Source organism: Macaca mulatta, chromosome 19 (genome assembly GCF_049350105.2).
Source record: "Macaca mulatta isolate MMU2019108-1 chromosome 19, T2T-MMU8v2.0, whole genome shotgun sequence".
NCBI lineage: Eukaryota > Metazoa > Chordata > Mammalia > Primates > Cercopithecidae > Macaca > Macaca mulatta.
Window position 1 is genome coordinate 54,581,701 of NC_133424.1, and position 18,167 is coordinate 54,599,867.

Consider the following 18,167-nt stretch of genomic DNA (forward strand, 5'->3'; position numbering starts at 1 on the left):
TTGTCTCGCATGTGGTTACCTAGTTGTTTCTGCACCTTTATTTGAGGGACAGTGAGCTCCTTAATGAGGAGCACAGAAGACATTGCTTTGGGACACAATGTTGTCAGGGGAGTTGTGTTCATCTCTACTTCTTTATTTTTTGTACAGTTTGGTTCTCTGCTGGACATACTAGATATAGAAGTCTTTGTTCATTCTCTTGGTTCTGGTTTGGCTGACCTGTCAGCTGGACCTGGAGGACATGCCTTGCAGGGGAGTGACTCCCATGTGAAAGCGCAGGGCTCAGCAGAGTGAAAGCAGCTGAGACCCAGAGAAGCCAGTGAGGTGTGACTCTTAGAAGCCAAAGACCAATAGGTGGGTGTCCTCAGGGGCAAATGGACTGCACTGGTAACCATTCCAGTGGACTGGGGAAAGTTAAGAGGCTTTGGATATTCCATTTTCTCTCTCAGCTCTTCAGTAGGAGATTTGGGCCCTGGGCTGGTACTGTCCTGCAGCACGGACAGGGTGGACAGGGATGGCTACATATCAGGCCTAAGTCCATGTCATGCTCTCAGGCATTGCCCCTGAAGATGGAGAATTTTGTTCAGATGCCCAGCCTGGGCACGTGGGAGGAACCACCTTATTAAAATTAATTTAAGAAAACAGTATGCATGCTTTATTCTTCTAGAATAAGTATTAATGTCATGTTTTACAATGTATCGCTTAAAGGAATGGTGAGAATCATCTACATAATGTATGTTTTAGGTGGTCTTTTCTATAATTGCAGCTTTCACATGTTCTTATAGAAACCATTTCCTTTGGGATCACACAGGCAGTATCTCTGTGTTCATTTCTACTGGGAAATCTTTATGCAGCGTGGAGAGAGTCACGTTTCCTAATGAGAGATGGAAAGCATTTGACTACCAGAAAAAGTGTTGAAATTCTGCTGGTATGATCATGGTGCTGCAGGTGGAGGTCAGTTGAAGGGGGGTGTCCGGCAAAGCAGTTTTGAAAGTCTTTTTTATTTTTATTTTTGTTTTTTTGTTTTTTACAAAACCATGGGCAGAAGCCCCCACCTGGACCCACCACATGTTGAAATGGATGAGGGACAGAAATGGAGCTCAGTAAATTGAGAATGAAATCCACGAGTGGGGAAGAGGTTTGAGAGGTCAACGGGTGTGAGAGGTAAATGAGTGAATGATGAATGTTCAAAACATCTTTCTCCATAATAAGAGAGCATTTAGTCCCCTGAGCCAGACAGTGTCCAGGCCAGGGGGAGCAGGATGTTGTCAGCTCTCCTGGTCAAAAGTGAGACTCCAGCAGTGTCCAGTTACTTGATCCAGTTTGGTATTTATTCATAGTTTAAAAATGATCCAACAGTATACAGTTTTGAAAATATACAAAAATCCCTATGCTACCATTCAAAGACAGACAAGATGGCCCTAAGATGGTGAGAGAATCAGAATGGGGTTTGGGTTTACATTGTGTATTTTTTTCTCCCAATATCTACAGAATTCCCTACATCAATTTTTTAACATAACCCAGTGTGTGTCATTCCCTTTCACAGTTACAGACATTTCCAGTTCATGGTTACAGACCCTTGGATAACCCACACCCTTTCTGCTGTGAGGTACAGGCAGCCCTGTGACATCACCTCTAAACATGCCTTCTGGGACATCAAATTGCTGATTAAGTAAAGGTCATTTCAATAGATATTGAAGACCTCCATTTTACCCCTCTCACACTTGTAATTCTTCTACCAGGAGGTGATGGATTTTAGTGGTGATTTGCTTTTATAGATTAGTGTAGATTAATGCATCTGCCAGGGGCAATTTTTGCGTTCGGAAAAGCAATTGGCAAAGTCTGGAGACATTGCTGGTTGTCAGAGCTGGGGGAGGGAGTCCTGCTGGCCTTGAGGGTGTAGAGTCCCCAGATAGTGCTGAACATTCTAGAGTTCACAGAGCCCCAACAGCACGACCACTACAAAGTTCAATGCTGAAGTTGAGTGGAGAGCCCTGATGTGCTTCCCCTAGCTTCCCTGGAGCTTTTTACCTTCCCCTTCCATCAGTCTCTACCACTTTCTCACCTCCTTGAACCTTTGTGCCCTCCGTTTGAACTTTCCCTTAGTTTAAGACCTGCTGTAAACTCTGGACTTCCTTAACCCCTTTCTGATCCTCAGCAGGGTGTCCTCTAGAGGGGATTCTCACCTTTCCTGGAGCTTCCCAGGATCCAGATGCCCCTGCCCTGTGTGGGCACCAGGGATATGGCTATATGCCTGTGTCCCTACAAGTCCTGTCACTCAGGACATTTGTGTGAGAGCAACTGAGGTGATATTACCCTCCCCTACTTTTCTTGGAACATAAAAATATGTACAAACCTTATAGAGTAAAATTTCTCGATGCATGTCAAAATTTTAAAATTATATATTTTTGCCTTCCAACCTTTACTGGGAAAAATTTATCACACTACCAGTCATGAAAAATGATGCCTAATCAGGGTTATTCACTGTATTGTTTGTCTAACAGCAAAATATTGGGAACAACCTATACTTTTTCCAGCACGATGCTTACTAAACAGATTACCTTGTATCTACACAATAGAATATGATGCAGTTGCATTAAAAGTAGAGAATCTTTCAGCTATTCATATGGAAACACCTCCATGTTGTATTTTAAGTATGGCATCTAAACATCACAGAACAAGGTGCAGTTTTTGTACTAGATGTGACCTTAGAACATTATTTTTACTGTTTTTTTTTTTTTTTTTTTAAAGAGAGAGTGTGTCACTCTCATACCCAGGTTGAAGTGCAGTGGCGAGATCATAATTGACTGTAGCCTCAACCTTGTGAACTCAAGCAATACTCTTGTCTCAGCCTCCTGAGCAGCTGGAATCACAGGCACGTGCCACCATGCCTAGCTAATTTTTTGTGTTTGTTTCTCTAGAGATGGGGTTTCACCCAGGCTGGTGATATCCCAGGCTGGTCTCCAACTTCTGGGCTCAAGTGATCTACCCACTTTCCCTCCCAAAATACTGGAATTACAAGCAAGTGTCATCACACCTGATTGTGCCTTTTTTTTTTTCTTCAAATTGGACTGCAGTCTACTCACTCATCTCTTTCCCCATCAGGTGATTTCTATTTTTCCTCTATTTCTCTACCATATGTCCATGCCAAAATCCACATGTATTTGCTTTTGTTTAGAATTAGATTTTTTTTAAAGAGAACCTTAGGAATGGTCTCCTAGCTGATTTTCAGGATTCTAATCTTCACTGTCTAAGCCATAGGTTTACAATTCTGGATACTGATTACAGTCACTTATAGGGCGTTTAAAGCCTACCAATGCCTGTACCATCCCTCAAGTGTATCTGATTTGGCTGATGTGCCCTGTCGTCCAAGGATTGGTTGTTTAAAAATGCTTTCAAGGAAAAGTGTCATTTTGCAGTGGAGGAACTTTAGCCCAGTGATCAAAGTTAACATCCCCAGTAATCAGAGATAACGATAAGGTAGGAGACCACCCCTCATATTGTCTTATGCCCAATTTCTGCCTCCAAAGAAAGAAGTAAAAACTAAAAGGCGGAAATGAAATCCACAGGCAGACAGCCCGGCTCCGCACCCTGGGCCAGGTAGTTAAATATGGACCCCTGACCTAATTGGTTCTGTTATCTTATAGATTGCAGACATTGTATAGAAATGTACTGTGAAAATCCCTATCTTGTTTCATTCTGATCTAATTACCGGTGAAAACAACTCCCAGTCATGTACCCTCTGTTTGCTCAATCAATCACGACCCTCTCACATGCACCCCCTTAGAGTTATGAGCCCGTAAAAGGGACAGGAATTGTCCTTTTTATGTTCCTTGGGGAGCTAGGGTCTTGAGACTGAAGTCTTGCCAATGCCCCCAGCCGAATAAACCCCTTCCTTCTGTAAATTGGTGTCTGAGGAGTTTTGTCTGCCGCTCCTCCTGTTACATTTCTTTGTTCCCTGACCTGGAAGCGAGGTGAATGGTGGATGGTGTAGGCAGCTCCTTAGGTGGCTTAAGCCTGCCCTGTGGAACATCCCTGCGGAGGACTCCGACCAGCCCAATCCACGCGGATCCTGAGAGGGCTCCCGGGTAGGCATTTGCACCAGTGGGACGCCTCGCCAGAGCAGTGTGTGGCAGGCCCCCAAGCAGGATCAACGCAGTCGCTGAACACCGGGAAGGAATGGGGACTTGGAGTCTGAGCATCTGAAACTTGGTAAGACTAGTCTTTGAAACTTGCCCACTCCGTTTGAGTGGAAGTGTGGCCTGATCACCCATGGTGTGCCTTTATTGGCACTTTGGTTTTGGTTTTGACTTGGTTTGAATTGCTTGACAGGACTGGTCTTGGGAACTTGCCTACTCCATTTGAGTGGAAGCGTGGTCTGATCACCCACGGTGTGCTTGTATCGGCACTTTGGTTTTTGTTTTTGACTTGACTTGGATTGCTTGACACTTTGGTTTTGGTTTTGACCTGGCTTGGGTTTCTGGATACCCAGATTTTGGTTTGGTGTAAACTACAAAAGTGTGTGTGTGCCGTTTTTACCCGTTTTTTGTTTTGTGGTGTGCATGTGTTGTGAGCGTGGTGTTTTGTCTAGAGCAAACATGGGTGAGGTACAAAGTAAGCCCACCGCACTAGGAACCATGTTGAAAAATTTCCAAAAAAGGATTTAAGGGAGACTATGGAGTACTATGACACCAGAAAAACTTAAAACTTTGTATAAGATAGACTGGCCAGCATTAGAGGTAGGTCGGCCATTAGAAGGAAGCATGGACAGGCCCCTTGTTTCAAAGGTATGGCAGAAGGTAACCTGTAAGCCAGGGAACCCAGACCAGCTTGTTTTAGATCCCCCGCCCCCAACACACAGTGGTTGAGAGAACAGCAGCATAAGTGGCTGACAGAGGCAAGGAAAGACCAGCAGAGAGAGAGAAAGGAAAGAGACAGAGAGGAAAAGAGGCAAAGCGAGAGAGAGAGGAAGAGATGGAGAGGAAGAGACAGACAAAAAAGGAGTCAAGGAGAGAAAGAAAGAGAAAGACAGAGGCAGAGAGAGGAAGAGACAGAGGCAAAAGGGAAGTCAATGAGAGAAAGAAAGAAAGAAAGAGAGAGATATATAAGTAGTTAAAAAAAAAGCGTACCCTGTTCCTTTAAAAGCCATTATAGCAATTCTAATTTGGACAAAACAAGGTGTTATTAATAGCAACGGATAATTAAAATCCCAAACTTACCAGGTTTTCAACAAAAGTAAAGTTTGCTAAAAGTTAACAGTGTGACATGTATTATAGTAACTTCTAATCTGTGGCCTTAGACAGTCTAGTCCACAGACATAAAAAAAAAGGTTCACTTTGGGAAAGAAAGGTTATCATCTTCGGATAAAAAAAGAAAAAAGGGGGGACGGAATTTATATAAAAAGAGTGTTATATGGTAAATTCTTGTCCTCAAATAAACTGGTTGTTTAAAGAAAGAAATGTTTGTAATAAGTCTGAAAATGAAGGCATGTCAAAAAAGAAATTGCTGGTAAAAGTCGTGGGGGAGGGGGTTGGGAAAAGAAAGGTTATAAAAAAAATGTATGAAAAAAGAATTTATGCAAAAATATTGTATAATTTAAAAGTAACTAGACCTCCTGAATGTAAAACTATTGAAAAAAAAAAAAAAAGCAGTTTATGTGCAAGGTATATAAGAAAAGCAAAATATATCTTTGGTAAAAGGATTATAAGGAGGCATAAGAATGTACATTTTTACCTACATTAAAAAGTTAAAAATTATTATTTTGAAAGTTTAAGCAAGTTTTAAAATGTTAATTGTAAAGAACATTGTGTAAACATATTAGCTAAAGTTAAAGAAGTATCATCCAGTTTTTCTGTGAACTGGACATTAAAGTAAAAGCATAGCAGCTTTTCTTAAAGCACCAGCCTGCTCTTTAGCAAAAAATATAAAAGATTAAAAAGAGTCTGCAAAATCTTACCTTATGGTCAAACATAAAAATTAAATAAATATGTCTATAAGGTTTTATTAAAATTAGGTTTAACATTAATAACACACTAATATAAAGATAAAATTTAGCTTATCTGGTGTAAAAATTATACAAGAAGCATTGTTAAATGTAAAATGGTATTTGGTTTTCTTTGGTTTAAAAACTAATAAAAATAGGTTCCAAAGGAAATTTCTCAGTAAAAAGGCACTAAGGACTATAAAGTTCGTTGCCAAGGTCCCCACATTTAAAACGAAAGGTCAATTTCTTAAAAATTATATACTTGGTTTATCTTCCACTTTCCTTTCTCACAAAAAAAAAAAAAAAAACAAAAAAAACAACCTAAAAGTCTTTTAGCACATCTACCACCACTAGAATTTCCAGTAAACCAACACCAACCTGAAGATCACATTCTCATCGAAAGGTGGAAAGAAAAAAAACTTGAGCCAGCCTGGGAAGGACCCTACCTTGTGCTGCTAACCACCAAGACTGCTGTTCATACAGCAAAAAAAAAAAAAAAAAAAAAAAAAAAAAGATGGATTCACCACAGCCGAGTCAAGAAAGCGCCAACCCCTCCAGAGTCGTGGGCCATAGTCCCAGGGGAAAACTGTCATGCGCGTCCGTCCATGTGAAGAGGCCACCAAATAGGCTTTGTGTGAGCAATAAAGCTGTTTATTTCACCTGGGTGCAGACGGGCTGAGTCTGAAAAGAGAGTCAGCGAAGGGAGATAAGGGTGGGGCTGTTTTATGTGAAATGGGTAGGTAAAGGAAAATTACAACCAAAGGGGGTTGTTCTCTGGTGGGCAGGAGTGGGAGTCACAAGGTGCCCATTTGGGGAGCTTTTTGAGACAGGATGAGCCAAGAAAAGGAATTTCACAAGATAATGTCATCACTAAAGACAAGGACCGGACATTTTCACTTCTTTTGTGGTAGAATGTCACCAGTTAAGGCAGGGCAGGACATTTTCACTTCTTTTGTGATTGATTCTTCAGTTACTTCAGGCCATCTGGGCTTATAAGTGCAAGTCACAGGGGATGCGATGGCTTGGCTTGGGCTCAGAGGCCTGATGAAAACCCTACAAAACTAAAGCTAAGAAAAATTTAACTCTTTTAATCTATTCCATTACTCTTTCTTCTTTCCTTGTTCTATTACTGACCATCTAGTTATTAATATAACCAAGTCAATTTCACCTCAAACTATTGCATTTAATGCTTGCTTTGTTACACCCTGTGAGGACTTGCCAAGTCAAAGACAGCTTTCTACTTCAGAAAAGTACTTCTGTCCCTCCTGACTCCCCTCAGCCTAGACATTAGTAAACTAGGACCATTTAATCCAGGGAGATTTCGATAAAGACCCCAGTGCCAACCAGGAGTGTTGCACCCCGATGTACAGCTTTCATGCCATAGTTGATCCAATGTTCTGTGGACCACTAAAGAGCAAGGATGGACTGCCCCAACTGCTTTTTGTAATTTCCCTAAAACCACACATTCATTTTACTGGAGGATCATAGAAGTTAAAGACTTAAAACAAACTTTAGCAATTAAGACAGGATATCAAGATGCAAATGCCTGGTTAAAATTGATCAAATATTCCATTTGCACATTAAACAAAAGCAATTGTTATGCTTGTGCACATGGCAGGCCAGAGGCCCAGATTGTCCCCTGCCACTAAGGTGGTCCTCCAGTTGACTAGGCGTAGGCTGCCTGATAGCTCTTTTCCAGGATTCTACAGCCTGGAGTAATAAGTCATGCCCAGCTCTCTCTGCTATATCCCAAAGACCCTGTGGGTCAGCCCCCGAGGGCCATCCAGCTTCTGTCTCCCAGCACTAAGTTCACTTCGTGTCTCTCACGACAAGGAGGAAACTTAGCATTCCTTGGAGACTTGAAAGGATGCAGTGAGCTTAAGAATTTTCAAGAGCTTATCAATCAGTCAGCCCTTTTTCATCCCTGAGTGGATGTGTGGTGGTATTGTGGTGGAGCTTTACTAGGCACTCTGCTGAATAACTGGAGTGGCACTTGTACTTTAGTCCAATTGGCTATCCCTTTCACCCTGGCATTTCATCAACCAGAAGGAAAAATAATACTAATAAGACATCATAAAGTGAGAGAAGCCCCTTATGGGTCTTTCAACTCTCATGTCTATTTAGACACAATTGGAGTCCTACAAGGAATACCAGATCAATTTAAAGTTTGAAATCAAATAGCTGCAGAATTTGAGTCAATATTTTAGTAGGTGACAGTTAATAAAAATGTAGATTAGATAAACTACATCTATTACAACCAATAGCAACGAGCTTTTCAAGAGTTAAAAGAAAAACTCATGTTGGCCCCAGCCCTGATACTACCTGACCTGACAAAACTCTTTACACTCTAGGTGTCAGAAAGAGAAAAAATGGCAGTTGGAGTTTTAACCCAGACTGTGGGGCCTGGCCAAGGCCAGTGGCCTATCTCTCAAAACAACTAGACAGAGTTAACAAAGGCTGGCCCCCAGGTCTAAGGGCCCTAGCAGCAAAGGTCCTGTTAGCACAAGAAGCAGATAAACTAACCCTTAGGCAAAACCGGAATATAAAGCCCCCCATGCTGTGGTAACTTTAACAAATACCAAAGGACATCATTGGTTAAAAAATGCTAGATTAACCAAGTACCAAAGCTTGCTATGTGAAAATCTCCACATATCTGTTGAAGTTTGCAACACCCTAAACCCCACCACCTTTTTCCCTGTATCAGAGAGCCCAGTTGAACATAACTGTGTAGAGGTATTGGACTCAGTTTATTCTAGCAGGCCCAAACTCTGAGATCATCCTTAAGCATCAGTAGACTGCAAGTGGTATGTGGACGGGAGCAGCTTCGCCAACCCCTGCAAAGTGACTCTGAAGAAGACGACAAGCCCTGCTCCAGTCACACCCAGAAGCTGACTGGTCCACGCACAGCTGAAGCATGAGACAACTCATCGCGGTACTCATTTTCCTTCAAATTTGGACTTGTACAGTAAAGACTTCCACTGACTTTCCTCAGACTGAGGGCTGTTCCCAGTGTATACATCAAAGCACTGAGGTAGGACAAAAGGTTGCTAAGGTCCTATTATTTTACACTTATTGTAAGTGTACTGGAACTCTAAAAAGAACTTGTTTGTATAATGTTATTCTATACAAAGTATGTAGCCCAGGAAATGACCAACCTGATGTGTGTTATGACCCATCTGAACCTCCCATGACCACAGTTTTTAAAATTAGATTAAGGACTGAGGACTGGTGGGGGCTCTTAAACGATATGAGTAAAGTGTTAGCCAAAACAGAAGAAAAAAAAGGGTGCCCAAACAAGTCACCTTAAAATTTGATACCTGTGCTATCATTAATAGTAATAAGTTCGGAATAAGGTGTGGTTGTCTTAATTAGAAAAGAGGCTATATGGCAGAAAATAAGTACATCTGTCATAAATTAGGACTGTGTGGAAATAAAGGTAAATTCTGGTCTTGCGTGGTTTAGGCCACTTGGATAAAAGAAAAAAATAATGATGAAAAGGATCCAATCCACCTTCAGAAAGGAAAAAATGGCCCTTCCTGTACTAAGGGACAATGTAACCCGTTAGAGCTAGTAATAACCAATACTATTGATCCTTGCTGGAAAAAAGAGGAGTGTGTGACCTTAGGAATTGACGGGGCCAGACTGGATCCCCGAGTAAATATCTTGGTTCGAGAAGAAGTTTACAAACACTTTCCTGAGCCACTGTTTCAAATTTTCTATGATGAACCAAATGTACCAGTACCAGAAATTCCAGAAAAAAACAAGAAATTTGTTTTTGCAATTAGCCAAGGCATGTAGCCCAGTCTCTGAATGTCACTTCATGTTATGTATGTGGAGGAACTGTAATGGGAAATCAATGACCATGGGAAGCCCAAGAATTGGTGCCTACAGACCCATTTCCTGATGAATTTCCAGCTCAAAAGAATCACCCTGATAATTTCTGGGTCCTAAAATCCTCAATTATTGGATAGCTAGAGAAGGAAAAGAATTCACTCACCCTGTAGGACGACTTAGTTGTCTGGGACAGAAACTGTATCATGGTACCACAAAAACAGTCACTTGGTGGAGTTCAAATCAAACAGAGAGGAATCCGTTTAGCAAATTCCCAAAGTTGCAAACCATGTGGACCCACCTGGAGTCCCACCGGGACTGGACAGCCCCCACTAGATTGTATTGGATATGTGGGCATCGAGCTTATGCCAAATTACCTGACCAGTGGGCAGATAGTTGTGTTATTGGCACAATTAAACAATCTTTCTTCCTACTGCCCATAAAAACAGGCAAACTCCTGGGCTTCCCTGTCTATGCTTCCCGTGGAAAGAGAAGCATAGCTATAGGAAATTGGAAAGATGATGAATGGCCCCCTGAGAGAATCATACAATATTATGGGCCTGCTACTTGGGCACGAGACAGCTCATGGGGATACTGGACCCCCATTTACATAATCAACAAAATCATATGGTTACAAGCTGTCTTAGAAATAATCACTAATATAAGCGGCAGAGCCTTGACTATTCTGTTCTGGCAAGAAACTCTGATGAGAAATGCTATCTATCAAAATAGATTAGTTCTGGACTACTTGCTAGCGACAGAAGGAGAGATCTGCAGGAAATTTAACCTTACTAATTGCTGCCTACACATAGATAATCAAGGGCAAGTAGTTGAAGACATAGTTAGAGATATAACAAAACTGGCACATATGCCCATGCAAGTGTGGCATGGATTTGACCCTGGGGCCATGTTTGGAAAATGGTTCCCAGTGCTAGGAGGATTTAAAACTCTTATAATAGGAGTTATAATAATAATAGGTACCTGTCTACTGCTCCCCTGTTTGATACCTGTATATCATTCTTTATGTTTGATATCATTCTTTGAATGATAAAAACTTCATTGCTACCTTAGTTCACCAAAATGCCTCAGCACAAATATACTATATAAATCATTATCGATCTGTCTTGCAAGAAGACATAGGTAGTGAAAATGAAAGTGAGAACTCCCACTAATAAAATGAGTGAGAGTCTCAAAAGGGAGGCATAAGGGAAGAGACCACCCCTCATATTGTCTTATGCCCAACTTCTGCCTCCAAAGAAAGAAGAAGTAAAAACTAAAAGGCAGAAATGAAATCCACAAGCAGACAGCCTGGTATCGCACCCTGGGCCTGGTAGTTAAAGATCGACCCCTGACCTAATTGGTTCTGTTATCTTATAGATTACAGACATTGTATAGAAATGCACTGTGAAAATCCCTATCTTGTTTTGTTCTGATCTAATTACTGGTGTAAACAGCTCCAGTCACATACCCCCTGCTTGCTCAATCAATCACGACCCTCTCACATGTACCCCCTTAGAGTTGTGTGCCCTTAAAAGGGACAGGAATTGGTTACTCAGGGAGCTCAGCTCTTGAGACTGAAGTCTTGCTGATGTCCCCGGCTGAATAAAACTCTTCCTTCTGTAACTCGGTGTCTGAGGAGTTTTGTCTGCCCCTTGTACTGCTACAACGACATCTTAGGGCATTCTAATATAGTGGATAGAGAAGGTGCAGCATCATACCTGTGGTGTTCTTGTACAAAGTGTATAACATGAGTTTAATCATGAGAAAATATTAGAGAAGTCCAAACTGAAGGTCATTCTACAAAATAAGTAACCAATACTCTTCAAAAATGTGAAGCACTTAAAGATAAATCTTAACTTTCCCAGATTAAAGGAGACTGAGAGAACAGTACAATGAAGAGCAATATGTGATACTAGATTGGATCCTGGTCCAGAGGAAGAACATTAGTCAGAACATACAGGGGATTTGGATAAGGTCGCTACAGGCATTCATTTTACAATGTTAATGATCATTTATTGATTTTGATTATTAGGTGCATATCTTTAATGTTAATATTTGGGGAAGTTGAATGAAAAGCATATGAGGACTTTGCCTAATTTTGGAACATTTTTGAAAGTCTGAAATGGTTTCAAAATTAAACATGAAAAGAAAAGAAATATAGATCTTTTAGATATTTCTATTAAGTTTCCAAAGTTGAAGATCATTTCCCAACTTATCTTGCCTAATACTGGTCAGAGTAATCTTCCTGGAAATGCAGTTTGTCATGTTTGTGACCTTCTCAAAGCTTTCCAGTGACTTCTCTTATCTGTAGGATGAAGTTCTCATTACGTAGGCTGCCATTCAGTGTCCTCATAGCATGGCCCTAATCTCCCTTTTTTTTTGATCTGTACTGAAAAACCTGACCAACATTTTATTTTCTTATGGCCAAACTTGTTCTAACTTTTTCTTGCTTAATGATGCCTTTCCCTGTCTTCTCAACTGTGGGACTTCAGTCAAGGTGGTGGGAAATGTTTTAGAAGAAAAATTATAAATATAGCTATAGGAAATAGTCACAAACCTTCTTGGAAGTCTGGTAGTTTACATAGCTTCAGTAAAAGGTTTGGCTGAAGGCAGCTGAATTATCTTAAATGCTTAGGGCATAGATACACAGGAATGTAGAGGAGTTTATCTAAATATCTTGTTTACTCAGGCCATCCTAAAACCAACATTTAATCTTATGCTCAGGGAAACTATTTTCTGGAAGTTCTGCAATGTCAGTTACCTTCTAGTGGTGTTTACTCAAGACATTTGTCATTTAATCTGTACTAAATAAATGCAAACTTCACTGGCTGATCAGGGCCTCTGCTGTTAACTCTTTACCGGACCTTTCTAGGTATCCGTGAGTGACTTGGCCACCTAGCCTGCTCTTTCACTGGATAATTGTGTCTGAATGTATTTGTTCATCCATTGCTGGGTCAGAGTCTGCCGGTTGGACCCAGACAGTTGGTGCCCCGTGTGAGGACCTGGCATGTTGGTTCCCAGGTCTGAGGTATAGCTGCAAATAATCACGACAGAACCCTTGAAAAAGAAGGTGAAGACTGTGCAGTTGGTAAGCCAGGAAGTCGATAAGTCAGTAAGTCAGTAGGTCATCAGTGCCTGCTTGGGATCTCCAATTTTGAGGGAATTGTTCAGGGTAGGGTTTTTATCAGGGGACAACAGTTATCAGCACAGCAGAAGCAGTATTCAAAAAGTATTCAAACAGCTGCTTAAAGTCACTGGAGCCTCAGTTTTGCAGGATCAATTAAGGGACCTAATGCAAATTGTATCATTTAACCCATGGTTCCTGAAAGAAGGTAAGCTACACATAGAGCTTTGGGAACAAGAGGGAAGAAAAATTTCTGTTGTTGTTGTTGTTTTTTGTTTTGTTGTTGTTTGTTTTTTCTGTTTTTTAAAATTATTCTTTTTTAGAGACAGAGTCTTACTCTGTCATCCAGGCTAGAGTGCAGTGGCACGATCTCAGCTCACTGCAATCTCCCTCTCCTGGGTTCACACCATTCTCCTGCCTCAGCCCCCTGTGTAGCTGAGACTACAGGCGCCTGCCACCACGCCTGGCTAATTTTTTTGTATTTTTAGTAGAGACAGGGTTTCACCATGTTAGCCAGGATGGTCTAAATCTCCTGGCCTCATGCACAAGAGCAACGGGTCCCAGTATAATCTTTAATGCTATGGGCTTTAGTGAGGGCGACTCTGCTCCCATTATACACAGAAGAGCCTAAAAAGGGGAAGGAGAAAGAACCGTCACCTACTTTACCACCCCTGAGTTCCTTAGCCTCAATATCACCTGGCCAAAATAACAAAGAGGAAAGGGAGGTTTTGCCTGAGCCCCCTCCTCCAATAAATAAGAAAAAAGACAAGGCATACACTACAGCTATGGGACCCTTTCTTAAGCAAGCGACATTTGAAGGGGAGCTTTTAGCCTGCCCAGTGATGCAAAATCAATAAGGCAGTCAGGTGTATGTTTATAAAGAGATAAGAAAAGGCATTAGAAACCGAAGCTGTGCAGCCAAGCAGGCGGTGTGCGTTAGGAAAGGCTCAGCGGGAAAAAAGCCAGCAGTGCCCAATCTGACAGGGTCCTCCAGGCCAGCAGCCTCTGCCCAGCGGTAGGAGGAGGGAGGCATGCAGACAAAAAGAGGTGCCTATGCAAGCGCAGTGGGACCGCTGACCAGGACCTGCGTCGCTGCTCTCCGGCTCCACGGGCGGCCCATGGTAAAATTTCATGTGTTCCTTGTATACCAGGAACATCGCAAATTATAATTCTCTGTTAAAATTTAAGTTACATTTAAATTATAATTATGGCCACTGTTTTACCTCCACTGCCCCTGATGTGGCTCTCTCAAAATCTTAAGTTGGGTAGAACAGTGACCTCTGAAGGGAGAGAAATTACAAAGAGCCCATGAATTATTTGAGGAACAATTAAAATCCGGCCATATAGAACCATCTAACAGTCCTTGGAATTCGGCCATTTCCTCATTCCCAAAAGTTTGGCAAATGGAAACTTTTGCATGACTTCCCTGCTATTAACGCTAATCTACAGCCTACGGGACCCCTTCCCCCGTGGCGATTGCTCAAGATTGGCCTATAATTGTGATTGACTTAAAGGACTGTTTTTATTCTATTCCTCTCACAGAACAGAACAGAGAAAAATTTGCGTTTACATTACCAGCTATTAATAATGAAAGGCCAACTTCCTGATTTCGTTGGGAAGTGCTTCCTCAGGGAATGCTGAAGAGTACTATCATGTATCAGTAACATGTAGATCAGGCTTTAGTTCCCAGTAGAAAAGAATTTTCTAATAGCAAGATTGTTCATTTTATGGGTGATATATTACTGGCAGCCCCAAGAGAACCAGCACCTTTAAATTTATATGCCTCTGTTATAAAGAATACACAGTTGGCTGGGTGCAGTGGCTTACGCCTGTAATCCCAGCACTTTGGGAGGCCAAGGCGGGTGGATAACGAGGCCAGGAGCCCGAGACCATCCTGGCCAACATGGTGAAACCCTGTCTCTACTAAAATACAAACATAACCACTTTAAAATGTGCGATCAAGTGGAAATAACCACATACACGGTGTTCAGTTACCATCACCACTATTTTTCCTAGAAAATTTTTATCATTTTAAACTGAAGCTTTGCATCTTTTAAACAATAATAACTCCCTGTATTTTCCACCCTAGACCTTGATCATCTCTACTATCTCTCTATGAATTTGCCTATTCTTGGTGTTTCATATAAATGGAATTATACATATTTGTTATTTTGTTTCTGACGTATTTCACTTAATATAATTTTCCAAAAACCATGCATGTTCCAGCGGATGTCAGAGCTTCATTCCTCTTTAAGACAGATTAACATTCTGTTGTATGTGTGACCACATTTGTTTATTCATATGTTGATGAACACTTGGATTGTTTTCATATTTTATCTTTTGTGAGTAATGCTGCAATCAACATTCCCATGCGAGTACCTGTTTGAGTCCCTGGATTCAATTCTTTGGATATATACCTAGGAATGGATGCTGTTTCATATGAGAATTCTATGATTAGCTTCTTGAGGAACAGCACAACTGTTTCTCCTAGTGGCTGTACCTTTTTGTAACCTCACCAGCAATGTATGAGGATTCCAAATTCTACATAAGGCTTTCACTTGTTATTTAACATGTGGAAAGAATAGTAGCCATATTTGTAGGTGTAGTGTGATATCTCCTTGTGGTTTTGACTTTGTATTTTCCTAATGACTAATGATGTTGAGTTTCTTTTCAGGTGTCTCTTGATGATTTGCATATCTTCTTTGAAGAAATGTCTATTTGAGTTCTTTGCCCATTTATGTAAATTGGGTAGTTTGTCTTTTTGTTGTCGATTTGTAGCAGTTCTTTATATATTCTGGGCATGAAACCATTGTCTACGTGATTTGCAACTATTATGTGTCATTCTGTGTTTGGTCTTTTTATTTTCTTGATAATATCCTTTGATGCACAAAAGGCTTGCATCTTTAGCTCAATTTATCTATTTTTCCTTTTTGTTTCTCATGCATTTGGGTCATACCTGAGAATCCATGGCACATTTGAGGTCATTAAATTTTACCCCATGTCTTTTTCTAAGATGTTTTTATGGTTATAGATCTTATAATTAACTCACTGATCCATTTTCAGATAATTGTTTGATACGGTTGGAAGTATAGTTCTCTAAGTTTATTGTTTTGCATGTTTTTACCTAGTTGTTTCTGCACCATTATTTGAGAGGATGACTGTTCCTCCATTAAATTATCTTGACACCCTTATGCAAGAGCAATGAACTATAAGGGTGAGTGTTTATTTCTGGACTCTCAATTCTATCCTTTTGACCCCTATTTGTATTCTTATGCCAGCAGCCTCTGTTTTTAATAGTTGTAATGTTTTGTGAGATATGAAATAAGAAAGTTCAATTTCTGAATTTTTTTTGGCAAAATTGTTTTGGCTCTTTCAGGGGTACTTTTTTAAAAGCAGGGAGGCCAATGTTGTGCAGTTGGAAAGCCGTTTCTGTCTTCTTTCAAAGGGGAATTTTGCAGTCTAGGGATCTTTTCAGGAACTTTATCAAAGTAGGTAAATTATCACCACTTCCATTGCTGAGGTACTGTGTTAAAATGTGTGTTGCCTCCCTTTGAGGAATTGAGAGACCCTGGAAGCACTTACCCATGTGGTGAGGGACAGTGAGCTCCTTCATGAGGGGCACAGAAGACATTGCTTTGGGACACAATGTTGTCAGGGAAGGTGTGTGCATCTCTACTTCTTTATTTTTTTGTACAGATTGCATCTCAGCTAGATGTACTAGATATTGAAATCTTTGTTCATTCTCTTGGTTCTGGTTTAGCTGACCTGTCAGCTGGAGCTGGAAGACATGCCTGGCAGGGGAGTGACCCCCATGTGAAAGAGCAAGACTCAGCAGAGTGAAAGCAGCTGAGACCCAGAGAAGCCAGTGAGGTCTGACTCTTAGAAGCCAAAGACCAGCAGAGGGGTGTCCTCAGGGGCAAATGGACTACACTGGTACCCATTGCCGTGGATTGGAAAAAGGTAAGAGGCTTTGGAGATTCCATTTTCTCTCTCAGCTCTTCAGCAGGAGATTTGGGCCCTGGGCTGGTACTGTCCTGCATCAGTGGCAGGATAGACAGTAATGGCTGCATATCAGGCCTAAGTCCATGTCACCCTCTCAGGCATTGGCACTGCAGATGGAGAATTTTGTTCAGAGGCCTAGCCTTGGCACATGGGAGGAACCACCTTATTAAAATTAATTTAAGAAGAGTATACATGCTTTTTTCTTCTCGAATAATTATTAATGTCATGTTTTACAATGTATCTCTTAAAGGAATGGTGAGAATCATCTACATAATGTATGTTTTAGGTTGTCCGTTCTATAATTGCAGCTTTCACATATTCTTATAGAGACCATTTTCTTTGGGAACACACGGGCAGTGTCTCTGTGTTCATTTCTACTGGGAAATCTTTATGCAGGGTGGAGAGAGTCACATTTCCTAATGAGAGATGGAAAGCATCTGGCTACCAGAAAACATGTCCAAATGCTGCTGGTATGATCATGGGGCTGCAGGTGAAGGTCAGTTTAAGGAGGTGTCAGGCAAAGTAATTTTGAAAGTCTTTTTTTTTTTTTTTTTTTTTTTTTTTTTTTTTTTTTTACAAAATCATGGGTAGAAGCCACCATCTGGACCCACCACATGTTGGAATTGATGAGGGACAGAAATGGAGCTCAGAATATTGAGAATGAAATCCAGGAGTGGCAAGAGGTTTGAGAGGTCGACAGGTGTGAGAGGTGAATGAGTGAAGGATGAGAATGATCAAAACGTCTTCTTTCTCCACAATAAGAGAACATTTGAGGTCCCTGAGCCAGACAGTGTACAGGCCAGGAACCTAAATGCTACCATTCATAGATAGCCAAGATGGCCCTAAGATGGTGAGAGAATCAGAATGGGGTTGGGGTTACATTGTGTATTTTTTTCTCCCAATATCTACAGAATTCCCTACATCCCACTTTTTACAGTAACCCAGTGGGTGTCATTACCTTTCTCAGTTCCAGACCTTTCCGGTTCATGGTTACAGACCCTTGGAAAACCCATATCCTTTCTGCTGTGAGGTACAGGCCGCCAAGTGGCATTATCCCTAAACATGCCTTCTGGGACATCAAATTGCTGATTAAGTAAAGGTCATTTCAGTAGCTATTGAAGACTTCCATTTTACCTGTCTCACACTTGTAATTCTTCTACCAAGAGGTGATGGATTTTAGTGGTGATTTGCTTTTATAGATTAGTGAAGATTAATGCTTCTGCCAGGGGC

General features: G+C 41.1%; 1 long non-coding RNA gene across 1 annotated transcript in view; it reads left to right on the plus strand.

Annotated features, from left to right (window-relative positions):
• The first annotated feature begins 210 nt into the window (after positions 1 to 210).
• Positions 211 to 18,167, plus strand: part of LOC144337543 (uncharacterized) — a 40,603-nt gene continuing 22,646 nt past the window's right edge. The window contains exons 1-3 of the long non-coding RNA XR_013410749.1: positions 211 to 410; positions 2,919 to 3,102; positions 16,696 to 16,895. This is a non-coding gene — a long non-coding RNA (uncharacterized LOC144337543). The remainder of the gene's footprint in view (positions 411 to 2,918; positions 3,103 to 16,695; positions 16,896 to 18,167) is intronic.